At 40.4% G+C, this 16,282-nt stretch overlaps 1 protein-coding gene and 1 non-coding gene across 2 annotated transcripts in view; one reads left to right on the top strand and one right to left on the bottom strand.

Annotated features, from left to right (window-relative positions):
• Positions 1–16,282, top strand: part of LOC125233285 (alkyldihydroxyacetonephosphate synthase) — a 71,765-nt gene that overhangs the window by 45,496 nt on the left and 9,987 nt on the right. The window lies entirely within an intron of this gene.
• Trnas-cga lies at positions 10,154–10,228 on the bottom strand. Its single transcript has one exon. It is a non-coding gene; the product is annotated as a tRNA-Ser (tRNA).

Below are 16,282 nucleotides of genomic sequence, written 5' to 3'. Positions count from 1 at the left end.
TTTCAATCTTAATGAAAATTACCTGGTTTATAACCACTTTTATGACGCTTCTAATGATGCCAAACACAAAGTGTAATGTACTCAGCTTCATGTGGAAAATTGTCAAAAATGAGTTTCTTCCTTAGGCAGATAACTATTTTCAGTTCGTTTGACCCAGTCATGTTCTTTCAATCTTTATGAAAATTGCCTCGTTTATAAAAACTTTAGAGGACGCTTCTAATAATGCCAAACACAAAGTGTAATGTACTCAGCTTCATGTGGAGAATTGTCAAAAATGAGTTTCTTCCTTAGGCAGATAACTATTTTCAGTTCGTTTGACCCAGTCGTGTTCTTTCAATCTTTATGAAAATTGCCTCGTTTATAAACATTTTTAGGATGCTTCTAATGATGCCAAACACAAAGTGTAATGTACTCAGCTTCATGTGGAAAATTGTCAAAAATGAGTTTCTTCCTTAGGCAGATAACTATTTTCAGTTCGTTTGACCCAGTCATGTTCTTTCAATCTTTATGAAAATTGCCTCGTTTATAAACATTTTTAGGACGCTTCTAATGATGCCAAACACAAAGTGTAATGTAGTCAGCTTCATGTGGAAAATTGTCAAAAATGAGTTTCTTCCTTAGGCAGATAACAATTTTCAGTTCGTTTGACCCAGTCATATTCTTTCAATCTTTATGAAAATTGCCTCCTTTATAACCATTTTTAGGACGCTTCTAATGATGCCAAACACAAAGTGTAATGTACTCAGCTTCATGTGGAAAATTGTCAAAAATGAGTTTCTTCCTTAGGCAGATAACTATTTTTAGTTCGTTTGACCCAGTCATGTTCTTTCAATCTTTATGAAAATTGCCTCGTTTATAAACATTTTTAGGACGCTTCTAATGATGCCAAACACAAAGTGTAATGTACTCAGCTTCATGGGGAAAATTGTCAAAAATGAGTTTCTTCCTTAGGCAGATAACTATGTTCCGTTCTTAACGTTTAGTTTTACAATAATAATTCATATTCCGCGCGCTTCCAACCATTTATCGATGCACTGCCAAACCGTAGTTCGCAGGGATGCGAATTTTGAAATGCTAGCCAATGAGGATCGCCTAAACTGTACTTAGGCGCATGCGCGTGGATACCGTCTGCAGCGCCTCTGTCGGCGACTGAGAGAACCCCGCGACACCGCGAGCGATGACATCGACCGCCATTGAATAAAATCGAAATATTATGTTTTAATCGTTGAATCTCCATATTTGTGTGTTTATATCGTGATTATTGTGCGTGACAAGGCCTGAGACTGTTTATCGTACCACCGGCCGGTGTGTGAAGGAGAAGGGGTGAACGTGAAAGAACCAGCCACGCTGAGGAGCCATATTGCAGCTGAAGGTTAGTCCAGTGCATGATATCCTTGTTGGCCAGGTTTCTCAATTAGTATCGTTTGTTACCGGCGAGTATACATATTTATGCTCGATCCAGACAGTTACGAATTGGCATTGCATCATATTTTCGAAAACCGCGTCAATTTGTAACATCTTTTTGGTGCCGAAACAACCAGGGAACGCCCTTTGATCCTCATTCACAATCGTCCAACCAACTACCAATTTTACTTCGTAATATTTCTTCCATTGTCGTTAATACTCGTTTAATATCTTTTTCTACCGTGTAAACGAATTGCAACGTCAATTTATCGCGTAATTACGAAGTTAAAATCAGAGTCTTTGTGCCATCTTTGTCTCGACCTACCGCATACCGTACCGATAGATAATATTATATTCGCAAATTCATTCATTCAAACTTTACCGAAATAATACCTATTCGTTTCAATCCATTTGACAAAATTAGTTACCGTTTTTATTATAAATAACTGAATTTCTAAGAAATCGAACCATATTTCTTAAAAACCTACAAGTTGCAACGGGTACTTCGCACAGCTGTTCGAGGTAACCACGTAAGCTGATCCCTCGCCCGCTGAATAGTGTACGGCGGCACGGGTCATATTCGCGTTTTCCTATACGCAGGCATAACATTTGTAACTTGTAACTCGTTCATTTATTTTGACCGCTCGACTTATCGTATTAAAAAATTGTCATTATTTTATAATTTGCAAACCTTACGCCATCGTATACCTATTTCGAATCGGAATAAATAGAACCTTTCAATTTTTTAATTTTAGAAAATTCAAATCGTTCGAATTAATTACCGTGGTATTAAAGTTAAATTTTATACTGAACCTTCCTTCATTTTATTTTCTATTGACTATTCCGAATATCCCTGACCGTATCGAGTGCTACTTGAGTTCTATTTTGTATAAATTGACTAAGTTGATATATTTCACCACATTAATTCCGCGAACTTGGGGTGCCCATTTTAATAGTTGCCGCGTTATAAAAACATCGAAGTTGGTTTTATTTGTGCTATCACTTTTAACGTATAGTGTTTTTAAATACAAGCTTGTTGTTCAAGTAGGCATTACTTACGTATTAGTAAACATTGTTTTATAACTTTAACAATGTCTTACCTAACAAGGCGTAAATCAAAATCGAACGTAGGTAAAAAATGTACTGATGAGACTTACACTGTTAAAAACTTACCAAGTTTGCGGCGCAAACGAACTATGGCGTATAACCGTATAGCGAAGGCTTTAGAGATAGGTATTTTAGCCAATACCGACGATTCACAAGTCGAGTTATTTCTTTCGTATTGTCAGGAAATAAAAAATATTTCTGACAGTTTTCAAGAGTCTCACCTTATCATTTCGGATCTATTGGGGGATGATGCCGACGAAGGTGAGAATGAGATTCAAGAACGTTTTGATGAAGCGTATTTTAAGGTGGTTGCCATGCAGCGTAAATTTTTACCGTGCTCGTCTCAACAACCGGATATTCCGAGACAGGACACAACAACGGGTTCGCACAGTAGTAACATGCGACTACCAAAGATTTCGCTACCGACCTTTTCGGGTACTATTAAGGAGTGGCCCGAGTTCATCGCCACTTATAATGCGCTTATTCACGAATCTACTCTTTTGAGTGAAATTGAGAAATTTCATTATTTAGTGTCCGTTTTACGCGGTGACGCTTTATCGTTAATTAAGACGTTTCCGGTTTCAAATGAACATTATTTGAGTGCATACAATGCGCTTAAAGCTCGTTATGAGGATAAACGCGACTTAGCTTTTACGTGTTGGCGGGACATTTTAGATGTCAGTTTTAAAATAGGTAACGCTCAAGATTTTCGACACGCGCTAGATACTATCGATGAAAATCTAACTATTTTAAAACAGTTGAAATTACCGACGGAACATTGGGACTTTGTCCTATGTTATAACATTCTTGCGAAGTTAGATACTAAGTTGCGACGCGAGTTTGAGGAAAAACACGCCGACGTGGAAATGCCTCAATATAAACAAATAAGGGCATTTTTACACTCGAAATGCGAAGCTATGTTGCGCGATACGCATTTTACCGCCGTTACTTCTAAAACCGCGAGTTCTTCTAAAGAGGCAACGGGAACCGTTCAGAAACCGAAGCGACATAACGTCACGCATACCCTGCTATCACCTACCGTTAATGTAACCCCCCATGCGAAGGGTGAGAAACAAGAGGTGAAACCGAAAGTTTCGGGAACTCCGAAAGTTGTCCGAAAATGTTCCTTCTGTGATGAGGATCATCACATATCAGCCTGTAAGGCTTTTTTAGCTAAATCGGTAGATGAACGCATGGCTGTCACTACAGAGAGAAAGTGGTGCTACAACTGTCTTAACGCATCTCATTCAGTCAGACAGTGCACATCGATTTTCTCTTGTCAGAAATGCAAGCGGAAGCACCACACTCTGTTACACCGAGAGGAAGTTGCCAGCCATCTTGAACCTTCGGGTGGAAAACCTAGCCCAGTCGTGTTACTGGCTAAGGAACCGCGGACTTCGTCGAACTCACTTTTAAACACGACCGTGCTACTGGCAACCGCGCTTGTCCAAATTCGTGATGCTTCGGGCAAGTTTCATACCTTCCGGGCGTTATTCGATACCGGAAGTCAAAACAATTTCCTTACTACGCACGCAGCTCAACGGCTACAGCTGGAGCCTACCGTGACTAGTGAGGGGCCAAGCGTCCTTGGTGGAGCACCCGCATCGGTGACTGGCCAGGTCACCTGTGATATAGGCTCCAAGGACACCGTACATTTCCGTCTGGATATGTTTGTCGCACCGCACATTTGTGCAGATCAGCCAATTGGAAGACTCAATACGAGTGGATTGGGCAACGTCAAAACATTACCGTTAGCAGATCCTGGTTTTGACATTCCTGGTCCAATTGATGTCTTGCTCGCTGCCGACGTCTTTGCTGAGGCACTTCTCGACCAACGTGTGAAACGCTGCGTCAATAAACCGCGTGCTCTCAACTCAGTCTTCGGATGGCTGATTGTCGGAAGAACCCGACTAGCTTCGTCATCCTTATTGAGTGTGCCACCACCCAATATGGATGAAAACCTGAACAATATCGTTCAACGCTTCTGGGAAATCGATACCGTTCCACATTCTTCCCGATTAACCCCAGATGAACGGCTCTGTGAAGACAGCTTCACAAATGAGCATTACCGTGACGAGACTGGTAGGTACGTCGTCTCTCTCCCTTTCAAAGATAACGCTGAGCCTTTGTTTGAAGGCTCTCGGGAGATAGCGTTACGACGCTTCCATGCTATCGAAAAGCGCCTGTCTCGTGATCCAGACTTGAAACAACAATATGTTGATTTCATGACCGACTACATCGAAAGTGGTCACATGACTTTGGTGCCTGCTAAGCACATGGGTCAAGGGAAGTATTACGTGCCGCATCATTGCATTTTGCGCCCTGAGAGCGCCACAACGAAGCTGCGCGTCGTTTTTGACGCGTCAGCTAAAGATGCGCATTCCAAATCCCTGAACGACACGCAATTAACAGGTCCAAAGTTACAATCCAACATTGCGGAGATTCTTCTTCATTACCGGGAGCACGAAGTGGTCTTTATGGCTGACGTGCGCCAAATGTACCGTCAAATTAACGTTGCTCCGCAACACCGGGATTACCAGCGTATTCTCTGGCGAGCTCACCCAGATGAGCCTCTTCAGGAATATATTTTAAACACCGTAACGTACGGGGTCTCCTCGGCTCCGTTTCTTGCTTGCCGAACGATCCAGCAATTGGCCAACGATGAAGGGCACAAGTACCCAAAGGCCAAAACCGTTCTAGCTTCCGATATTTATGTCGACGACGTTGTTACCGGAAGTTCTTCGCTGGATGATGCTCGTGACATCAAGTCACAAGTTATCGATCTTTTCAAGCTCGGCTGTTTTGAGCTTAGAAAATGGGTAAGCAATCAACCCGAACTTCTAAGGGACTTGCCCTCAGAAATGTGTCTTTCGGAAGCCATCGCATTTACCGAAGCCGAAGACACTACCGTTAAGGTTCTTGGCCTTAAATGGGAACCCGCTTCAGATTCGTTCGTTTTTAACGTTCAACCTTCCAATCAACAGTGTACCAAACGAACGATTCTAAGCGAGGTCGCCAGAATCTTTGACCCTTTGGGTTTCTTGTCTCCTCTGACAATCCAAGCCAAAGCCTTAATCCAAAAACTTTGGATTCTTGGCACATCATGGGATGAAACTCCACCTCCGGAAATTGTCTCCCAGTGGAACAACTTCTCCCAGCAGCTCCCTCAAATTAGGGACCTGAAAATTCCTCGCAAGCTCACCATAAAAGGTGCTCAAACGTATCAGCTGCACGGGTTTTGCGACAGTTCGGAGGTAGCGTATGGCGCCGTCATATATCTCCGTGTCACCGATTCGGACGGTTCCGTTCACGTCTATCTCGTGTGCGCAAAGGCGAAGGTTTGTCCACTCCGTAAACAATCTTTGCCTCGGTGCAAACTGTGCGCAGCAGTGCTGCTTGCTGACCTCATCAAGTTCGTCAAGGACACGCTACGGTTGCCTATTGACGAAACTTACCTTTGGTGTGATTCAACCGTTACCTTGGCTTGGTTGCGTGCTCCGTCCTCGCGTTGGGTGACATTCGTCGCCAATCGTGTTAGCCACGTGCAGGACATCGTTCCTACCGCCTGCTGGAGACACGTTCCCTCTGGAACGAATCCCGCAGATATCTGTTCACGTGGGCAGCTGCCACATGAACTTTTGACCAATACGCTATGGTGGGCGGGTCCAGAGTGGCTTTCCCAATCACCGTCTGAATGGCCAACAGATCTATCGAAGGATCGTAACAACGACAACGTTGTACTTTCCGAGCAGCGTCGGGTAACTCTGGTAACAAGCCAAACCGAACCTATCAAGCAACCGTCAATCATCGATCAGCTGTTAGAGAGGTACTCGTCCTTGGACAAAGTCTGTCGCATTCTGGCTTACGTTCGTAGGTTTTGCACCAACGCGCGTGGCAACGCTTCTCGATCTGAAAGCCTGTTCATAACAGACACCGAGCGCCATCGGGCGCTACTCGAAATCGTTAAGCATTTCCAAAATCGTCATTTTTCCGATGAGATATCGAAACTTAAATTGCGGAAACAGTTACCTCGTAGTCTTCGCAAACTGAATCCGTTTCTCGACGACCAAGGTATACTCAGGGTGGGCGGACGACTTGCGCGCTCCGGATTAGAATTTGAGCACAAGCATCCCGCTCTATTGCCTAGAAAATGTGTACTTACGACACGCGTAATCGAATCGGTGCATCGGAAATGCTTCCATCCGGGTTTAAATACGACTCACTACTTGGTCCTGCAGCAATTCTGGAAACGATGGAAAAATGAGTACCTACATGCTTTAACTCAGCGGGCAAAATTGACCAAAGACTCGACACCGTTAACCGTAAACTCACTCGTACTTATTAAAGACGACAACCGACCTCCTCTTCATTGGCCGTTGGGACGAGTTGTGTCTCTTCATAACGGACCTGACGGAGTAGTTCGGGTGGCTACCGTTAGAACCGCGAAGGATAACTTAGTTAAAAGGCCCCTGGTCAAACTATGTCCTCTTCCATCCGAATAATCACTCCCAACAACGCTCCTAGTTTAAGATTAGCTTAATAAATCGTAGTCTAATAGTAATGTAACGTCCCTTTTTTATTCGGGAAAATCCCATTGGTATTTTGGTGGGCGGAATGTTCCGTTCTTAACGTTTAGTTTTACAATAATAATTCATATTCCGCGCGCTTCCAACCATTTATCGATGCACTGCCAAACCGTAGTTCGCAGGGATGCGAATTTTGAAATGCTAGCCAATGAGGATCGCCTAAACTGTACTTAGGCGCATGCGCGTGGATACCGTCTGCAGCGCCTCTGTCGGCGACTGAGAGAACCCCGCGACACCGCGAGCGATGACATCGACCGCCATTGAATAAAATCGAAATATTATGTTTTAATCGTTGAATCTCCATATTTGTGTGTTTATATCGTGATTATTGTGCGTGACAAGGCCTGAGACTGTTTATCGTACCACCGGCCGGTGTGTGAAGGAGAAGGGGTGAACGTGAAAGAACCAGCCACGCTGAGGAGCCATATTGCAGCTGAAGGTTAGTCCAGTGCATGATATCCTTGTTGGCCAGGTTTCTCAATTAGTATCGTTTGTTACCGGCGAGTATACATATTTATGCTCGATCCAGACAGTTACGAATTGGCATTGCATCATATTTTCGAAAACCGCGTCAATTTGTAACAAACTATTTTCAGTTCGTTTGACCCAGTCATGTTCTTTCAATCTTTATGAAAATTGCCTCGTTTATAAACATTTTATAGGACGCTTCTAATGATGCCAAACACAAAGTGTAATGTACTCAGCTTCATGTGGAAAATTGTCAAAAATGAGTTTCTTCCTTAGGCAGATAAATATTTTCAGTTCGTTTGACCCAGTCGTGTTCTTTCAATCTTTATGAAAATTGCCTCGTTTATAAACATTTTTAGGACGCTTCTAATGATGCCAAACACAAAGTGTAATGTACTCAGCTTCATGTGGAAAATTGACAAAAATGAGTTTCTTCCTTAGGCAGATAACTATTTTCAGTTCGTTTGACCCAGTCGTGTTCTTTCAATCTTTATGAAAATTGCCTCGTTTATAAACATTTTTAGGACGCTTCTAATGATGCCAAACACAAAGTGTAATGTACTCAGCTTCATGTGGAAAATTGTCAAAAATGAGTTTCTTCCTTAGGCAGATAACTATTTTCAGTTCGTTTGACCCAGTCATGTTCTTTCAATCTTTATGAAAATTGCCTCGTTTATAACCATTTTTAGGACGCTTCTAATGATGCCAAACACAAAGTGTAATGTACTCAGCTTCATGTGGAAAATTGTCAAAAATGAGTTTCTTCCTTAGGCAGATAACTATTTTCAGTTCGTTTGACCCAGTCATGTTCTTTCAATCTTTATGAAAATTGTCTCGTTTATAAACATTTTTAGGACGCTTCTAATGATGCCAAACACAAAGTGTAATGTACTCAGCTTCATGGGGAAAATTGTCAAAAATGAGTTTCTTCCTTAGGCAGATAACTATTTTCAGTTCGTTTGACCCAGTCATGTTCTTTCAATCTTTATGAAAATTGCCTCGTTTATAAACATTTTTAGGAAGCTTGTAATGATGCCAAACACAAAGTGTAATGTACTCAGCTTCATGTGGAAAATTGTCAAAAATGAGTTTCTTCCTTAGGCAGATAACTATTTTCAGTTCGTTTGACCCAGTCATGTTCTTTCAATCTTTATGAAAATTGCCTCGTTTATAAACATTTTTAGGACGCTTCTAATGATGCCAAACACAAAGTGTAATGTACTCAGCTTCATGTGGAAAATTGTCAAAAATGAGTTTCTTCCTTAGGCAGTTAACTATTTTCAGTTCGTTTGACCCAGTCATGTTCTTTCAATCTTAATGAAAATTACCTGGTTTATAACCACTTTTATGACGCTTCTAATGATGCCAAACACAAAGTGTAATGTACTCAGCTTCATGTGGAAAATTGTCAAAAATGAGTTTCTTCCTTAGGCAGATAACTATTTTCAGTTCGTTTGACCCAGTCATGTTCTTTCAATCTTTATGAAAATTGCCTCGTTTATAAAAACTTTTAGGACGCTTCTAATGATGCCAAACACAAAGTGTAATGTACTCAGCTTCATGTGGAAAATTGTTAAAAATGAGTTTCTTCCTTAGGCAGATAACTATTTTCAGTTCGTTTGACCCAGTCATGTTCTTTCAATCTTTATGAAAATTGCCTCGTTTATAAACATTTTTAGGACGCTTCTAATGATGCCAAACACAAAGTGTAATGTACTCAGCTTCATGTGGAAAATTGTCAAAAATGAGTTTCTTCCTTAGGCAGATAACTATTTTCAGTTCGTTTGACCCAGTCGTGTTCTTTCAATCTTTATGAAAATTGCCTCGTTTATAACCATTTTTAGGACGCTTCTAATGATGCCAAACACAAAGTGTAATGTACTCAGCTTCATGTGGAAAATTGTCAAAAATGAGTTTTTTCCTTAGGCAGATAACTATTTTCAGTTCGTTTGACCCAGTCGTGTTCTTTCAATCTTAATGAAAATTACCTAGTTTATAAACATTTTTAAGACGCTTCTAATGATGCTAAACACAAAGTGAAATGTACTCAGCTTCATGTGGAAAATTGTCAAAAATGAGTTTCTTTTTCCTTAGGTTCAGATAACAATTTTCAGTTCGTTTGTGGACCCAGTCATTTTCAGTTCGTTTGACCCAGTGTTCTTTCAATCTTTATGAAAATTGCCTCGTTTATAACCATTTTTAGGACGCTTCTAATGATGCCAAACACAAAGTGTAATGTACTCAGCTTCATGTGGAAAATTGTCAAAAATGAGTTTCTTCCTTAGGCAGATAACTATTTTCAGTTCGTTTGACCCAGTCATGTTCTTTCAATCTTTATGAAAATTGCCTCGTTTATAACCATTTTTAGGACGCTTCTAATGATGCCAAACACAAAGTGTAATGTACTCAGCTTCATGTGGAAAATCTCAGCAGTGAGTGAGCTCCCTGACGAGATTTTCTCGAGGAGCGATGGGTCGGCACATATCATATTTGACCGCAGCGATAGCCAGGTCTACGGTTTAACTGGATTTGCTTTATAGACTGAAATAGATACCATACACTAAAGAAAAAGCGATCAAGCCCACTGGTGGCGAAGCCGGGGATCGAACCCGGGTCTCCAGCTATCGCGGCTGACGTGCTCAAACCACTACACCACCCCGACCGCCGCCCGTCCCGGCTTCACCACCAGTGGGCTTGATCGCTTTTTTTTTTCTTTAGTGTATGGTATCTATTTCAGTTTATAATTTATATATAGTAGTGTTACTCCAAAAAAAAAAAAAATAAAAATAATAATAATTTGATTTGTTCCCTACGCGGATTTGCTTTTTCAATGTCCGGGTGATCTCTCTACAGGCCGCAATTTTCATGCGATTCTCTTGAAACTTTGTGATCTGATTATATGATGAAATATTTTTTTGTCGATCCAGTTTTTGGATATAAAATCCGTAAATTTTCAATAAAGGACTTGGCGCCAATAGCGTGTATGGTGCTTAAAACAATCGTGACTTGGATTATAATGTATCGTCGTCACTAGGATGACAGATTTCCTGAGAACACAATTTAATACATTATTTCCATTCCAACATAATATGTTTTAGGACCCTAGCGAGGCCTGTTTTTTGTCACCGACATGTCGTTGATGTCGTTTAAAGAAAATATTTTTTCAGTAGGTACACACGGCCAGAATGCCTAAGCCTAGGTCATCCAGACCAGATCGAGCCGGTGACGGCAGCCTGTGGGCCGCTAAATTGCCGCTTCCGGCTTGCGACGTGTCACCTAATGCGAATTGTTAGCGTGAGTTATGAGCAATGACCACTTGGCCAGGCGCCATGTCAGAGGGTCATGAAACTCAATGAACTCTGAATGCAGCGAGTTTAATGGATAAACTAAAAGTGTAAACACAAGTATTTTTAAGAAAAAAATACCTTTGAGGTTGGATAGTTGTTTTCTGGACCACCAGTGGCCTATTTCACAAAACTGACAAGTCGTCGTCTGTCGTCGTCGTCGTCGTTCATTGCCTGTTCAATGACAGAAATATTGGCGCTGTGTTACAATGTTACTTATCAACCCAGAAATAGGGACAGAAGACAGAAGAGTAACAATGACATGTCAAGTGTCAATGTCACTATATGGTGAAATCGCCCACTGATGGAACTGGAAAAATATGCGTGCGTGATGCGTGCGTATTTATTAAGTACCTACATATAGCAAAAAATATCTTGGTGAATGTTTATCTTCAGTCTGATAGACGTTAAAAGGTCCTCAGCTTCATTAAAAAATAAAATACTTAATTGGAAAGAAATAGGTACCTACACACAAATAAGAATTTCCCGCCCATTTCAAATCTTTTTATACGTGGAAAATCCACGGTTTCGTTGAAACTTACTTCGAAAGTAAATTGTCCAATTGTTATTCAGAATCATGACGTCAACACGTCAGATGCTACGTTCCCAGACACACCTGTAATTTATTATTTCTATTGCCTTGAACACGCGCTGAAAAGTTAAAATTATTTCATTTCAACGTTAATATACCTACCCCACAACCTAATTACAGTAAACGGCGATAAAGAATGGACATGGGTCTTTGGAAAGAGACAATTAACGTCACATAAGCAAGAGAGAGACAACTCTACGAAGACGAAAAACCGATGTGCAATCATTATCGCCGGGTACTCTACGCCTGAGTACTAAGTAATGCTAAGTACTAATAACCGAAAATCAGTGCATTGCAAAAAAATAGATCATTAGTAGATCTAAAAATCTCAAAATGACAACTTTATAAGAACTATAATTTTCCCCTCACTAGCTCGGAAACACGTTTTTTTTTTTTAATTGTTTTATCAAAAATTACAATTTGGGTACCTTACATTAATGTTTCGCCAAACTGCGGAGCAGTTTGTTGGCGTTGCGCTCAATCTATTTCTATAAAGTAAAGGTATGTAGGTAGGTACACTATTTGTCCAGTAACAGGTTACCTTATGTTAAGTAATGACAAATTACATTATATCTTTGTTATGCTTTCATGTTTGTCCTTTTGTCACGTGTTTTGTCCTTTAATACCAGCGGGTAAAAACGCATTTTATCCACTAGTGGGTAAAGTAATTTGACCTTGAATAAAGTCAAATTAACTGCTTTAAAATTGACAAATACTGGAAGCAGTGATAAATGCATTTTTTGCGTTGTAGTTTCCTCGCTATAGTGAGGGGAAAAGTTTTGTGTTACACTCGGGTGCAAATGTATTTTACTTCTTTAAGTACCTGGGCGACCGAGCTCCGAAGTTCTATTTTATTATAAAGAAAACGCCTTAAAATTAGCTTTTTCATGGGTTTTTTTTTATAATGGGAGTAATGGGACCTAAGACTAAGGTAGATCAAATTTTCACCCCCGAAAACCCCCACATAAGTAACAAATTTCAGCGAAATCGTTAGAGCTGTTTCCGAGATCACCGGTACATACTTACCTAAAAATAATTCCGCATCAAGTAAAACCAGCTGCAAAAGTGCACAGACTGCATAGTGCATGGCTAGTGGCTACACTGTATGAATGAATTCCATTCATAACGTTAATGTGTCAATTCTATTAGCAGCTCATGGCGCTGCCTCTCCGCTTGAGATGAGAGGGGCAGTGTTGTAGATCATTCATTACCAATACCAACTTAACACGTTCTTACGGATATGCAAATCTGAAAAATGCAGTATTACGCCGTGGCTTGCGAAATCAAACCTTATCGATATGGAAGTATGAGATGCGAAGGCGACGCGACCGTCGCCCACGCAAGACACGGCGTTATACTTTTAACGCGACGCGATGTAGTGCAACTATCAAATGTCCGCTTATAGTTAGGTAGTATACTGTAAGTTTTTATAGTTAAAGTGCGTAGAATAAGAAATAAGTATACACTAGACGAGCGCTTTATCCGCCAAAAAACTGTTTTATGTAAAATAGTTGTAAGTTTCTTGTTATAAATAAATAAATTAATAAAAAATATAAATAAATAAATATTATATAGGACATACACAGATTGACTGAGGCTCACGGTAAGCTCAAGAAGGCTTGTGTAGTGGGTACTCAACTACTCAGACAACGATGTCCGAAAACATCCATGACTCGGGAACAAATATCTGTGCTCACAGTAAATAGCTACCGTGAACCCGGTACGCGGCGCAACAAGCTTGCGCCAGACCGGTGAAAATTAAATTATAAATTCATTGCCGTAAATCTCGACAAATTAATTACTAATTCCGTGATGATTTTTCTAAAACTCTCACAATATGCTGACTAATATCTAGATGTGTTGTATTTATCTTTGTTATATTCATCCGAACTGATGTTAAATAAAAATATCTATTCTATTCTATTCGATATCAAATAGAGTCAATGCTAAATGTCAATCTCATGGTAAGAGTACAGTGGTGACCCTAATTACCTACCGAGTATAACCCAAGCGTAGGGCTAGCACAAGGTAAATTAGCATTTGTTTAGCGACGGTCAACCACGTTATTGGCTCTGAACAATGTCCTATTATTTATATTGACTTAGTTTAAACACTGTTAAGTCATCTGTGGAGTGGAACTGCATACATGTTCAAACCACTGACATATGTTTTAGTTTGTAAGGACGTGGCACCGAAAATAAGCAGCACATCGGTGCGGTGCCGACATCGCCGTGCACGTATGGGCGCCAAGCGTGCAACGTATGCAACCAATCGCGATCGAGATGCGAACTCGTCAACCAATCGCGTCGCAGAGATTCAGTAAGGTGCATCAAACAAGAATGAATGTTGTGAATTGACAAGAATTGATATTTTAAAATTGTCAAATAACGCCATCTAGCCGAGAATCAACCAAAGGTGTAGCGGCATCTAGACGACCGAACCGTACATTTCTGTTGATAGTTCCAAGGAACGGTTTTTTCTTTGACTTTATCTATCTGGCTTTGATATTTAGCAGTCCGTGGAAATTTGTTTTGACAGTTCTTAAAAAGAAACTGATTTATTAGAAGGAAAGTAGTTGTTATCCTGAATACCAATAAATATAACCTAACCACAAAATTAAAATTTTGAAAAACTCCTGACCGCGACCTAGTGGACCGATTTTCATGAAACATGGCTAAGAACACTCCCGACTAACACAGCTTTCAAATAAAAAAAACTAAATCGAAATCGGTTTATCCGTTCGGGAGCTACGATGCCACAGACAGACACACACACAGACAGGCAGACAGACAGACAGATACGTCAAACTTATAACGCCCCGTCGTTTTTGCGTCGGGGGTTAAAAAATAAAAAAATAGGTACATGATTTGAATAATCCTTACTTTTCCATTCTTTGGTTGAAACTGCAAGTGCAGTGTCATTGATTGCTGTTAGCGGAACCTTATTATGTCTTATTTTATTATACCTAATACGTGAGTTACGTGACTCATACCGTATTACGGTATTGCACTTGAAATAAGTTTAAAGGATTGCTTAGTGTAGTGCGTACTTTACATTATTGATGTGAGGCTCTAGCTCTACGCTGAAATCGATTTCCAAGCGAGGTCAACTTATACATAGGTACAGTCAAGTGCTAAAATATGTATCGAGAAAAATCGTCTCATAAATATGGTACTACGCTCTTATTACACTGGACTAAGATGCTATGAGACATAATTTAAAAAAAATTGGGGGACACCTTATACAGATCAACCTAACCCCAAATCACAGTATAATAAAGAGTACTATCGTACAGTATGGCCGTTACCTCACAGTTACCGCCTGTCAAAAACGCGAACAGTCGACCTGTCATATCTCACTCATACAAGCATGGTACGCGTTCACCTACACAAGCTTAGAATGTGTGCTAGTAACGCGCCTCTTTGATATATTTGATCGCCAGTGTCCGAGTTGTGCCCAAATCAAGCAAAGCTTGTACATGGGTGACGATATACTTACTTATATAGATAAGTACATACTTATATTATATACATAGAAAACATCCATGACTCAGGAACAAATATCTGTGTTCATCACACAAATAAATGCTTTTACCGGGATTCGAACCTTAGCTTTCGGGCTTAGCAGGCAGGGTCACTACGCGCTAGGCCTTTTAGGCGCTTTTTGAGTACAAGATGTGTACACCCATATTTTTACACTTGACTGTACCTACACCCTACATAAAACATACACGCGTATACTATATGAAAAAAATTGACGGGTGAACATGGCATGGCTTATTGGTAAACTAAAATCGACGATATGTGTACATACAATATAGGTAATAGAAACGTGGAACTGTAATAGTCTTAAGACCTCTCTCCACATATAATACCTACCATAGACCAAGAAAAGCATCAACAGCGTGCCAAACAAACTGGTGGAGGTGCTTTTGCACAACTCTCTGCACTTTTTGATTAACCTCTGACGCCTCTGGCACTTGACATAGGTCTTCCTTGGTTGGTTTTGAGTAGATTCAGACCGGGAGGCATCGAGAGCCTCCCTGCATTTAGGAGGGGTGAGGGGGGAAGTATGTCACAGCCGCACTTCGTTTCGAACCGTACAAAATGAGACACGTAATTCGAAATATTAATCGGTTTCGTATTTGTTCGCCAAAAACCTCACCAGGCTTAATCTGATACAACGCATAAAAATATCCATAAGTTTGCTTTAACGCTTAATTTGAGGTTGTTTTGCGCATGAGTTGATGTTTGTTCCAGTTCAATAAAAAAATCCAATGTTGACTTCTACTTAACTAAGCCGCGCCATATCCACAATAGTAGTCACGGATTAGTATTTTAACTTCTTAATTTTTAACCAACTTTCATCATATCTATTAGCTATTTCTTCTATTTCGCCTGATGGGCCGGCCTTACAAGGACAAATTATATTCGAGTTTTGAATTTGAACTATATCCTAGTATATTGAATAACATATTTACACAATTTTAAAATAATATTACAGGTAAATTAAACTAAATAAATCTAAAATTATTCTAAAATTAAACTTAAAATAAAAATTAGACTAAATAAATCTAAAATTAAACTAAAATAAATCTAAAAACGGCCCCTGTGGTTTAGTACCGAAGACGCTGGCAGCATTGCCTCGCTGGATTGTCAAGCTAATACGCTGAGCGAGGAAGCTGCCAGCTCTTCGGTCTCCGGTGGCGTCTCTTAGTCTCTTCGACAGGTCCTTGAAGAGACTTAGAGCGCCAGGGCCCCACGGGCCAAGGGTCTCGACGC

The sequence above is a fragment of the Leguminivora glycinivorella genome, chromosome 14 (assembly GCF_023078275.1).
Source record: "Leguminivora glycinivorella isolate SPB_JAAS2020 chromosome 14, LegGlyc_1.1, whole genome shotgun sequence".
Classification (NCBI taxonomy): Eukaryota; Metazoa; Arthropoda; class Insecta; order Lepidoptera; family Tortricidae; genus Leguminivora; species Leguminivora glycinivorella.
This window is presented reverse-complemented; position numbering and strand designations above follow the sequence as displayed.